General features: G+C 45.3%; 1 protein-coding gene across 5 annotated transcripts in view; it reads left to right on the top strand.

Moving 5' to 3' along the window:
• The window catches only part of TTC3 (tetratricopeptide repeat domain 3), a 1,911,479-nt gene that overhangs the window by 1,382,244 nt on the left and 516,569 nt on the right, over positions 1–12,666 (top strand). The gene's annotated exons all lie outside the window — the stretch shown is intronic.

The following is a 12,666-nucleotide window of genomic DNA, read 5'->3' as shown; positions in this document are numbered from 1 at the left end:
CCCTCGGGCATTTGTGTAAATTGTGCGACTTTAAGTATTTTCTTAAGAGTTTTGTTGTGTGCTTAGCTCCCTGTCTCATAAAGAGCCAGGGTAGTCTTGTTATAAATAAATATACTTTATTTTTCATAACAACTTGTGTGGTGTCCTTTCACTTGGTGTTCAAGGGGTATATGTGATGGTAAAACAGCTGGCTTAACACGCCCTCTAGAGTTTAGCCTAAAGACTGCACGTGTCCATGCTACTAGGATAGCTGGTCTATCAGGTTGACTTACAACCAAACATCAAGGAGGGTTGTTTGGACTGATACATAGTGTTCACTAGAATAGTGAGCACTGCATATCAGGCCAACTTCTCACATTGGTGAGCAGCGGTTGGGATTTGAGCTTGCTGTTGTTTTGCCACACGTATCCTAAGAATATCATTTGAAAGATCACATAAGTACTAAGGTACATATAACTTAACTTAGAATACTCTGAGTTCTACTGAACCAGCTGTTGTAGCTCCTAGGGCCTAGCACACCCTAAACTACAACTCTAGCAAGGGATCAGTAGGTAAACAAATAGTGTAGGTAAGTGCACCACTTACACCTCACTAGAAAAGCATGTCTACCCATGGAGAGTCTACTGAGACTCCCCTTGTGGCTATTGACCCTCCACAGGTCAAATCAAGATATGCAGCTCTCAGTTTCCAGGAGATGAGACAAGTGTGTACCTCCAGGAAACTGAAACAGGGGTCTAACCCCACCATTCCCTTTCTGATAGGTCTCTTAGAGACATATGATGCTAGGAAAGCCTCTCATGTAGATGGAAATATGCCAGCCTTAGAGGGTACCAGTGGTGATCCAGACCTCCTTGACACTGAAAATGCAGTTGAGGAGGAGGATCAAGAGGAACTCTCTGGGGATGAGGCAGACAAGAGGTCTGAGTTAGTCAGCAGACTTACTAGGGCCAACTTAGACCTATTTAGGGAAGGATCTGGGGGACCCCCAGTGCTGACCCTAATGAGGCCTAACCTTGGAGTTAGAAGAGATTGATCTCATTCTAGGGACTCCAACAGATCTCTGCACTCTAATGCCTCTTCTCAGAGGAGAAGGAATTCTCCCCAGAGGAGATTGACTTCCCCTCAGAGAATAGAGCATGAAGCAAGGATGAGACAGGCTAATCTGAGGATTGAAAGGGAAGAACTTGCCCTGGCCAAAGAGAAGCTTGCCTTTGCTAGAGAGCAGCAGATGAGTGGGGTAGTCCCCACTGGTGGCAGCAATCTCCCAAGAGATAAAGAAAGGAGTTTAGATACTAAACACCCGAGTAAGATAGTGCCCCCCTTTAAACAAGGGGATGACATCCACAAATGGATGGCTGCTTTGGAGAGGGCCTGCACTGTCCAGTGCATCCCCCAAAGTCAGTGGGCAGCTATACTGTGGCTCTCCTTTGAAGGCAAAGGTAGAGACAAGCTCCTCACTACTAGAGTTGAGGATGCTAACAATTACCAAGTCCTGAAAAATACACTGGTTGATGGGTTTGGCCTAACCACTGAGCAGTACAGGTTGCTGTTCAGGGACACCCAGAAAACTCCGTCTCAGGATTGGGCTGACTTTGTTGATTGTGCCACTAAGGCTTTGGAAGGCTGGCTACTGGGTAGCAAGGTTACTGACTTCACAGGATTGTATAATCTTATTATGAGAGAGCAAGTCTTAAATAATTGTCAGAACCAGTTATTACACCAGCACCTGGTAGACTCTGATCTGACCTCTCCACAAGAATTGGGTAAGAGGGCAGACAAATGGGTCAGAACCAGGATTAGGCCTAAGAACCAAGGTGGTGACCAGAAAAAGGAATCAACCAAGCCTCAAGAGAAGGGTGGGGATAAATCTACAGAGAAAACTTCCCTAGGGCCCCAAAACTCCAAGAATGGGGGTGGGTCCCAAGACACTTCCTCCACCCAGAAGAAACCTTATTGTTATCCCTGTAAACAGGTGGGTCATTTGAAAACTGACAGCAGTTGCCCAAAGAACAACAATAAGGAGAACATACCCCCAAGTAACATTCCCAAACCTCCTGTTACTACTAGTAGTAATCCCCCAGGTGGTGGGAGTGCCCCCAAGAATTTGGGTGCATTTACTTTGGGAGTTCCTGGGGACTCTGGCCTAACCAGGTCCCCTGATTTAGATACTCTTGTCTGTGAGACTGGCATGGGGTTTGCCAACTTCACAACTTGTCCCAACACTTTGGGCAAGTACAGACAGGAGCCCCTCATCAATGGTTCAAAAGTTGAGGCCTACAGAGACACAGGGGCTAGCATCACCATGGTGACTGAGAGCCTAGTCCCCTCAAGGCAACTTTTACCTGGAGCCACATACCAGGTGACCAATATTGATGGAGTACAGAGAGATCATCCCATGGCAGTGGTAAATCTCAGCTGGGGAGGTGTCACTGGCCACAAGAGAGTGGCAGTGTCACCAAACTTGCCTGTAGATTGCCTACTGGGGAATGATTTAGAGCTCTCAGCCTGGGCTGAGGTAGAGCAAGAAACCCATTTTAAAATGGTGAACCTCCATGGTAAGGTTAGTGGGGCAGTGATAGCCACAGCCCCAGTCCAAGATGTCCTCCCTGAACAGGTCAGGAGGGCTGTGCCAGTCACAGCCCAATCTCAGACAGCTTCCTTCCCAGAAAAGGTTAGCAGGGCTGTGATGGTCACAGCCCATACCCAAACTGAGTCCCTTCCTGAAAAGGTTGGTAGAGTTGTGATGGCCACAGCTCAAACTCAGACAGATAATAGTGTTGTGAAGCCTGAAACTATGGATCACTCCACTCAGACAGAGAGCATTGAGGAGGAAGAGAAATCTCCCTCCCACCAGACTTTAGGAAAGGATCAGCCTCCTCAGGGAACTGATCTAACCCCTTGTGAAGAAACTGCCCCAGAGGTAGTCAGGCCTAGCCTGGCAGAACCCCTGATGTCAGTGGACCCTTCCAAGGTGGGACCCAGTCTGGAACAGGTAACCTGCCTCTCTCTACCCTGCCTCAGTCAGCCCAGGGCTGTAGAGGTCAGGGAGGCCAGTGGTGGACCCCAAAGGGCCCCCTGTCCAAAAGAATTCCCCAATCAGCAGATTAAGGGCACTGAAGCTAGTAGTCCTAGCCAAGTGAAAATAAAACCAACCCCTGAGGGATCCCCCTTAAACCTAGTTAGGGAACTCCCACAGATGGACACTGTTGGGCACAGCCAAACCTGGGACCTGAGGGCCCCAAACCTGACCTGTCCCTCCAGTAAGCCAAACAGAGGGACCCAACCTCCAGCTTTAGGTAGCCAGAGGTTGACCCTGAGAGCTCAACACAACTCAGTCTTGGAAAGAAAGGCCTCTATGGTGGATAATGATTGGAGGAAGCTGAGCCCAAAATTAGTGGAGCCTCACTTCAGTACTCCATCTCAGCACCAGCCTTTTACTTTGCCAAAACACACCACAGGTAGAGATTCCCTATGGTGGAGACCCTCAGACACCCTTAGGGTGAGGGATTGCTTAGTGGACCATGAGATAGGGGGTAACCATGCCAGTGCTGGTACTTCCTTATATGGCCACTTAAGGCTATCCTTGACAGGTAAGCCTATATTGCCTATCTCCTTTCGTTTGGGGGGGTTATGTAGGAAGGTAGATCCCTGACTATGGTTGCCCCCAACTTTTTGCCTGGTGTTTTGCTGGTTTTCTGACTTAGTTGACCTGGGGCCCTGCTATTCAGGACCCCAGGCCTACTGCTCTCTCTGTAAAATGGATTCCATGTACCTAGGTACATATCTAATTGGATACTGAGTCACCTTATCAGTCCCTGTACAGTGTACCTTAGGTACCCAGGGCATAGGTATACCCAGGGCCTACCAGTGGCTGCAGCATGTATTATGCCACCCCTGGCTGGCCATCCAAATCTGACACAACTGGCTGCACGACAGCTGGGGCAAGGTGGTGTAATCACCCTCTGCTTTAGATATAGTATTCCTATATCTAACCCTAAAATGGACACATATATTCCTATCAGTCACTCTGTGGTATATAAATAAATAATACCGGATCTAGGTTTGACTGGACATAGCAATAACAGATAGCTCAATAAATAAGAGTCAAGATTCGAGGTAGTAGGAGTTTGCAGGTTTAATATAGCATAAAGGACAGGAACAGGACAACCTGCACAGGAATGGGATGGCAGCGCTGCCTGGGACAGGATTGGACTGGCGTAACATTTAATAACAGTACACAAGCATATATACTAAAACTGTTGCATTGCAATACATACAATAGGCGGAGCAGTGGGTGTGGTCAATAGCAGTCGCGAAAGATAAGGGTGAAAAGAGGTGTAACAGGAGGCGTATACATAGACATGTGATGTAAACGTAACAGAATATGTCATAAAGGAGGCGGAAACATGGAGGGGGCTACCTAAGGAGCCGGGACCTCTAACCTAGTGGTGCGCGCAAACTGACAATGACGTGTTACTAGGAGAAGCTGGGGGCTATGACTTCTGCGCTAGGAGCAGAAACTGAAGTCTGGAGAGTCAGGGCGACATGTGCCTAAACACTATCTAGTATCTGATGTTTAGAGAACATGTTGATATAAACTAAGAGTCAGGAGGGAAGAGGCTAACAGACTCTAAGACTGGAGCATGCATTATTCTACATGTAGTGCGTGATGAAGAATATTAAATGACCATAAATACAGTATTTCTCTTACATGGAGACGTAAAGGCTAGACGATGACTGAAACTATTGATGCGATTCAGTAGTTTAGGAATGCAGAGAAGGAGGGCTGGACTGATAACTAGAAACATAACATACTCTTGGCAGACTCAGAGGCAGAGCCAGGCCGAGCCGGGCACTGCGAGGCAGGAAGTAAGTGAAGGGTCGAGGATACAGGTGGGGGCTGTATCGCTCCTCAGCGAGGGTTCAGGAGACAGGAGCTGAATCTGGTGTCCGGGCCCTTTTGAGGCCTAGAAACGGGGAATTTTCAATGAAATAACGTGCACACTGGGAAACGTGGCAACGTAACTTTACATAGGCCTGATATTCATAGTATTCACGAGAACTGGAAACTGACATACTAGAGATGGACACAACTGTAATTGCGTCTTTAATCGATCATGGGGAAATACATATGCATATTAATCATGCACATATAACATAAGATGGGGAACACGTAGGGACACAGAACATGGCAAAATTTACTTTTCCACATTCCCTCCTTGTCACTACGTTTCCATCAGGAAACATCAATATTCATGATACCATCTATCATTTCATACAGTATCATTTGCTCGTCTCGAATTTTCTTGGAACGGGATTTAGAACGGGACCTGGGACTAGGAATACAAGAGGTAGCACAAATGCCGCAAATCGCAGGGCCACATTGTATACAGAGGCAGCAACTGAATATGATCGCTACTGCAATACCTAGAAAGGACAATACTTTCCATCCCCAGGCGGAAATTATATTCCAGAACCAACCGGACCATGTCCAGGTGCCTGGATCTTGGTGTAACATATGGGCAATTTTATGGAGTCTGGTTATAGCTGAATAAACAGACGGCGCGTTATTAGGAATGAAAATGCAGCAACTAGATCCGATGACTCTACATGCCCCGCCCCTATCGGCCAGTATGACGTCAAGGACGAGACGATTCTGGAGCACGACAATTCTCATAAAGGATTGCTCCTCGGTTAAGTTACCTAGAGCAGAAGTAGTCTCAATCACTACTGCTTCAAGGGTTCTCGTTAATCTACGTATCAGTTTACTATTCACAACAGTACCTAAATAAGGGAAGACACCTTTATTGATATCTATGTATTGTTCTAGAGCAGTTTCAGTATAATCGACAATCGGGAGGTTTCTCTTGTGTCTAGTATGTACTAGGTGGGAATTCCTATGATAGTCAGGTGGGGCTAGAACAACTGGTGGCAGTAGGAAGGCAATGTAACAGGTTCCCTCCCAATCGAGGGGCAGACGAACATATGCGGTCTGACCACAAACAAAATAAGAATGACGTGAAGCTTTAAAAATAGATTTCCTACTGTCACTATACTTGACAATAGTAGTACAATCACTATGTCCTACATGTACGGAACCATTCTTTCGGACACATAATTCGCCTTTAACTGGTAGTACTGACATAGCAGGTAAGTCTGGAGTAGTATCAGATTGAACATTCAGGACCATGAAATTCGAAGAATAATTACCTAAATTATAAACTTCATTTTCTAGATCTAACCCTGTTCTGTGGGGAAGACCTTGCTTGTCTGGAAAACATGTACTGTTAAGAAAAGACATATCTGTTGAGGATGACGTTAACGTGGACCATGCTCCACACGAACCATTATGTGAAAATGGATAAGGAAAGAGTGGCAGAACTCCCTTCGGTGTCTGGAAAGGGGGGAGTCGACCACACACCCAACAATTAGTGGCATTGCTGGTCTGGTGTGAATAATGTAACATGCGGATAAAGGAATTATTACGCATAGCAAGACGATAAGATAGTTCATGAGGAGGTAGATCACTAAACGTGTGCTCTACCGTAGCATTAGCAGACTTATTTACATGAGAAACTGGAAAACACAAATAAAAAGCATAACTTGTGCAGGTAGTCATAAGGCTGAAAAACAATATGAAACTTAGAAAAACGATACATCGGATTGAGTTTTGACTAACTCTCTCACTATGGGGGTCTATTTTATACATGTCAGAAACCGGTCTAACCGTTTCACCTAGGGGAGGACTTAGACAATCAAACTGGCTGACTTATTTTACTAGACCTTAATTTCTTCTTATACTCCTGTTGCGGAGTTTTCTCTAACAGGGAGGGTTTAGTATCATTGTCTTTTGCGGGACAGTCCTTAAGAATAGTACTTTGGCAATCCTTAAAATCCTCGGAAATGTTCTTTGAAACAGTCTTTAGTCCGTAAAATCTTTTCACATGAGACAGGTGGACCCAGCCCTTCCTGCCTTCCAGCTTGACGGCAGTACGGGTGGCCAGGAGGACCTGCTTGGGCTCCTTCCAGCGGGGCTCCAGCGGACTTGACCGATCAAAGTTCCTGACAAGAACCAAACATCCAGGAACGATGTCATGCGGTGCCACCTCGGTATTGTCTGGAAATGCGGCGGCAACCTGTGAACGACAAGAGTGTAGGGCAGACATCAAGGAAGCTAGGTAATCTGTCAGCATATTACTTGAAACATCTGTAATACTTCGGGGTCTAGGTGTACCCCACATATTAGGGGGGCGGCCGAATACGACCTCATACGGGGACAGACCTGATCTGGAATGTGCGACCATGCGCATATAAAACAAAGCGACTGGCAGAGCTACTAGCCAGTCCACACCTTTTTCTTGACATATTTTAGCAATACGGATTTTCAGGGTCTGGTTATGTCTCTCTACTAGACCGGCTGCTTCAGGATGGCGTACACAATGGAACTTCCACTGGTACCCTAACAAAAGGGAAACATGTTTCATGAGCTCAGATGAGAATGGCTGGCCGTTGTCAGAATATACGACTCTAGGGAGTCCGTAGCGGGGGAAGAATTCACGAACCAACTGCTTGGCAGTGGTCGCGGCTGTGTAATCTGGAACTGGATATGCTTCTGTCCACCTGGACAAAGCGCATACAACTACAAGGACATACTTGAAACCTCGACATCGCTCCATCTGAATATAATCCATTTGGAGGACTTCAAAAGGGTGGTCGGGGGGCTGGAATCCACCTTGTTCCACCGGGACACTTTTACCTGGATTAAACTGGCAACATATCATACAGGTACGGACTTTCTGCTTGGCTGCAGCTCGTAAATGCTTGTTGAACCAAATGTTCTGGATACTGTCTAACATAGCTTTTTCTCCTAAATGTGCTGGACTATGTGCGGTATTGATAATGACTTGAACCATAGAGTCGGGGAGAAACCATGTGACTTTTCCCTTCGTTACCCATCCCTGATCTGTCTGGACCCCTCCTTGTTCGGACCATTTCTTGATTTCATCGGGAGTAGCATGTAACTGGATATCTATGACATCTTGAGTGGGGTCCTTAACTGTCATACAGGTAGTCGGAGCTGGAGTATGTGTCTGTGTCAGATTAACTGACATGTCTGGAGTCTGTGCTGTAAGCTTGGCTGTGCGATCTGCTAGATCATTACCTTGAGAAATAATGTCAGTAACTTTCGTATGTGCTTTGCACTTCATGATAGCAATAGATGTCGGTAAATGTATGGCATCTAACAGAGCTTGAATAAGGAGACCATGCTGAATCTTGGTTCCATGAGAGGTCATGAAACCTCTCTCCTGCCAGAGCACTCCGAAGTCGTGTACAACTCCAAATGCGTAACGTGAATCTGTGTAAACATTGACTTTCAGGTTCTTGGCGTGTATGCAGGCTTGTGTCAGAGCAACTAGCTCTGCTGCTTGAGCAGACAGGGTGTCAATACGGTGTGTTTCTATAACTTCAGTGTCAGTAGTCACTGCATACGCGGCTACTAGTTCTCCTGTACTTGTTCTCATACATGAACCATCCACATAAAGTGTCAGGTCGGGATCTGGTAATGGAATATCTGTCAGATCTTGTCTTGGCTTAGTCATAGTGTTAACTACTTCCACACAGTCGTGTGTGGCAGGATTCGAATTAACTGACGGTAACAGTGTAGCAGGATTTAGAACGTTGCAGCGTCTGATTTCTATGTGTGGCTGGAACAGTGTCAATTCATAACCTGTTAAACGTGCAATTGTCAAGTGTTGAGTCTGTGTACGGTTTAAAAGAACTTCCACGGAGTGTGGAACTTGTACTGTCAAGGAATGTCCTAATACTATGGAATCACTTTGTCTGATAGCTAGTGCTGTGGCTGCAACTGACTTGAGGCATGCAGGCAGAGCCTGGGCTACAGGATCTAGTGTGCTCGAAAAATAAGCACAGGGTTTGTATTGACCTGCTTGATCTTGTGTGAGAACAGATAATGCTGTACCTTCACGTTCAGTGACGAAAAGTGTAAAAGGCTTACTGTAGTTCGGTGTAGCTAGAACTGGAGCTTGGCATAAAGCTTTCTTTAACTCATTGAAACTAAGTGTATGTTCAGATGTCCAAGGGAGGACAGTCGATACGGCTGCCTCCTGTGTCGTTAACTGTATCAGTGGCTTATCTAGAAATGCATACTGAGGAATCCATTGTCTGCAATAAGAAGTGAGGCCGATAAAAGCACGTACCTCCTTCTGGGTCTTGGGCTGAGGAAGACTCGCTATTAACTGGATACGGTCGGGTGTCAACTGCCTACCCCACTTGGACAGTAAGTGGCCTAAGTAGATCACTTGCTGGACACAGAATTGAAGCTTCGAAGGGGACACCTTGTGCCCCATCTCGGCAAGGAAATACAAGACTGTAAGTGATGCTCGCTCGCAAGCACGTTCAGAACGGGCTGTGATCAGTAGATCATCGACATACTGGAGCAGGGCAGTGTCTGTTGGCATGTGAATGTTGTCTAGTTGTCTCTTAAGTGCTTGACTGTAAATACTAGGACTTTCTGTGAAACCTTAAGGAGCTCGTGTGAACATATAGCTCCTTCCATTTAAACAAAATCCGAAAAGAAACTGGCTGTCTGGATGAATGGGGACACTGAAAAACGCGTTCTTGAGGTCTATGACTGTAAAAAATGTTGCCTCAGAGTCAATGGCTGTCAATAGGGAAGAAATATCTGGAACAACTGGATACTGGGGAATTATACATTTATTGAGTTCTCGAAGATCAATCACTAATCGATATACTGGGGGTGCATTTGGATCAGTACGTTTCATGACTGGAATGATCGGAGAATTACATACATTGGAGTCAGTTTCTACAACTACTCCTTGAGCCATGAGCTCGTCAATAATTTTGGATAAGGCTGCTACAGCCTCAGGTGGCAATCTGTACTGTCTGATTCGTGGTAACACTACACCTGGCTTGAGAGTCACACGATGGGGTGTGATTTGCATATAACCTACATCAGTTGGACCTTGCGCCCATAGATGCTGCGGAACATTAGACAATCTCGGATCAAAATCTCGTAATACATAGTGACCCTTGAAGTCACGTAAAAACAGGCGTATTCCCTCTGGGGAGCAGCAAATAACTGCACCTAATTCTTTCAGTGTTTTAATACCTAACAGATTTTCTGGACATGACTTCGTAAGTAACAGATCAGTAGTGCGGGACAATGGACCTACTTCTAGAGTAACTGGCTTAGATATCTCGTTTACAATAGGCTTTCCTGAAAATCCAAGGGAAACATTTCTAGAGCCTGAGAGCGGAGCCCCTGGAACTTCGGCGTGACTAATGGTGGTCCTACTTGCCCCTGTATCAATCAGAAACTTTCTGTCTTTCCCTAGTACCTGACTATGAACATAGGGACCTTCTTGATCTACAGGAATCTCGATGAGAGGCAAGCCTACCTCCCTCTCTAGGCTGTTTCATGAGTACTGTTGATACTCTGGATACTCGGACTGTGCATACTGGTACATCTGCTGTGTAACATGCTGTGTTGCAGCAATAGGCTGCGGTGCTGGAACTGTCTGTTGTGCATTCTGTGGCTGAGAAGTCTGTGAAACTTGTTCTTGTCTAGGCGGACGTGGTCTTTCTTTAGTTTTACCAGTAGCTATATTATGTTTCAGAACTGCACACTCGTTTATAAAATGACCTGGCTGTTTACAATAATTGCATGTCCCTTTAACGGGAGCTGCAGAATGACTGGCTTGATTCGTACCCCTCTTCTGACTGTCTTGAGGAACAGATTGTGCAACTAGTACTTTCATTTTCGTGTCTTTCATACGTTTTCTTTCATGATCTTGCTCTTCTCTGATTCTATTCTGGTGATACTGAAGCATCTGTAACATTTGGGACGGGGTACTAGCTTGCCAGGTACTTTCGACTTTCAAAACTCGATTCTTAACTTGTGGACTTGAATTCTCGACTAATTTAGTAACAAAAAGATGAGGGTATGACTCACTACTCGTCTTCAAGCCACTGTTTATAATAAAGCATTTCTCGAATCTAGAATAAAAATCACTAGTGTCTTCGTCTTGTTTCTGTTTACAGGCTGAGATTGCATCCCAGTCTTCCTTTTTAGTGGCTAATAATCTGGGCAAAACTTGTATCAATAATTCTGGTAATTCTTTACATTTCTCTCCAAGACCGGTACCTGGTACTCGTATCTTATCTTCAGCTTCTAGAACTGCCCAATCGATCTTTTTCTCTCCCACCTCCCAATCTTTTTCCTTGAGTTTCTCGTATACCCCTGCGGGCAACAGGACCTTTAACATTTTAATAATATCTGGATACGTGTATTCTCCCATACGGAGCATGTCTTTTAACTCTCGGTGGAACCCTGCTGGATCTTTGTCGTGACAAGGAATTAATTTCTTCATTTCTAAGAGTTCCATCTTTGTAATCGGGGTGTAAACAAATACTCGTTGCATTTCACCATCTGCTGTCCTGACTGGGTGTACTTCTCGTAGCGGGTTCTGTCTATCTATGTAAAACGGTTTACTTTCTGGGGGTGAGACATGAACAAAATGCGGGTTCAAAAACATACTATATTTGTGACGCTGTTCTAGAATGACACTAATTAAATCGGTACCTAAACCTTTCCATCTATACTGGAGTAACTCGTTCAGGACATCGTGTAACGGACCTGGATCAGAATGTTGACCCTCATACAATGTAATGAGGTGCTGGATCATATACATACCCACCAGTCGCTGCTCGGCTGGGGGCAATTTCAGAAACATCTGTGCCACTATTTCGTCTGGAAAAGTGGTAGAATCAGTAATCCATCGGACTGCTGATCGGACTAGTTCTTGTTCATGCATAGTACTTAACTCACTATAACCGATTCGTGATTTCAGAATATGATCGGTAGCTTGAAATACTTGTTCTAGAGAACCTTGTTCTGGTGCTGGATGATGAAAAACTGACTTGTGTTCTAGGCGTAAATGGCGGTCTGGAAATCTAGACTTACCTACATACGCTATTCTGGCGGGATTCTCGTCCTCTACCTCTTCTGTAGAAGAGTCATTTTCTTTCTCGCTTACTTGTGCTGCTTTACGTTGTTCGTGTAACTTTATTATTTCCTTACGAATTCTCTTGTACATACTCTCTATACTACTGATAGTTCTGTGTTTACCCTCGGCTATATTATCACTCCACCTTGTCAGGATTCTCATTTCGGCCGGATCTTTGGTCGGATAATCTTGTTCTCTTATTAAACAATTAATCAGAAACTTTAATAGCATGAGCTGGATCTCAGCTTTCCTTTGAGACATGGCTTCACCAATACTTTCTGGATCATCCCCTGTACGGATGAAACGATATATTCTGTCTAGATCTTCTTTCATATTCGGTAGGGTGTCCAAATACCCGGTCACCCGTCTTACACGGATGGAATATATAACTGTACTATCATCACCTGCAACTGGATCATAGCGGCATTCAGTAAGGGCTCGTCGGATATCTGCAACGGACTTGTATTTGGGCGTACGCTGTAACGCACATTCATGTAACTCGACTAACGTTAAACGTTGGTGTGGTGGCGGGGTACCAGGAGGACCTCCTCCTGCGGCCCCTAAACTGGAATCGTCGACTGATACTCTTCGTGCTGGCAGAGTGGGAAATTGTAATGTA

This window comes from Lissotriton helveticus, chromosome 8, assembly GCF_964261635.1.
Source record: "Lissotriton helveticus chromosome 8, aLisHel1.1, whole genome shotgun sequence".
Lineage (NCBI taxonomy): Eukaryota > Metazoa > Chordata > Amphibia > Caudata > Salamandridae > Lissotriton > Lissotriton helveticus.
This window is presented reverse-complemented; position numbering and strand designations above follow the sequence as displayed.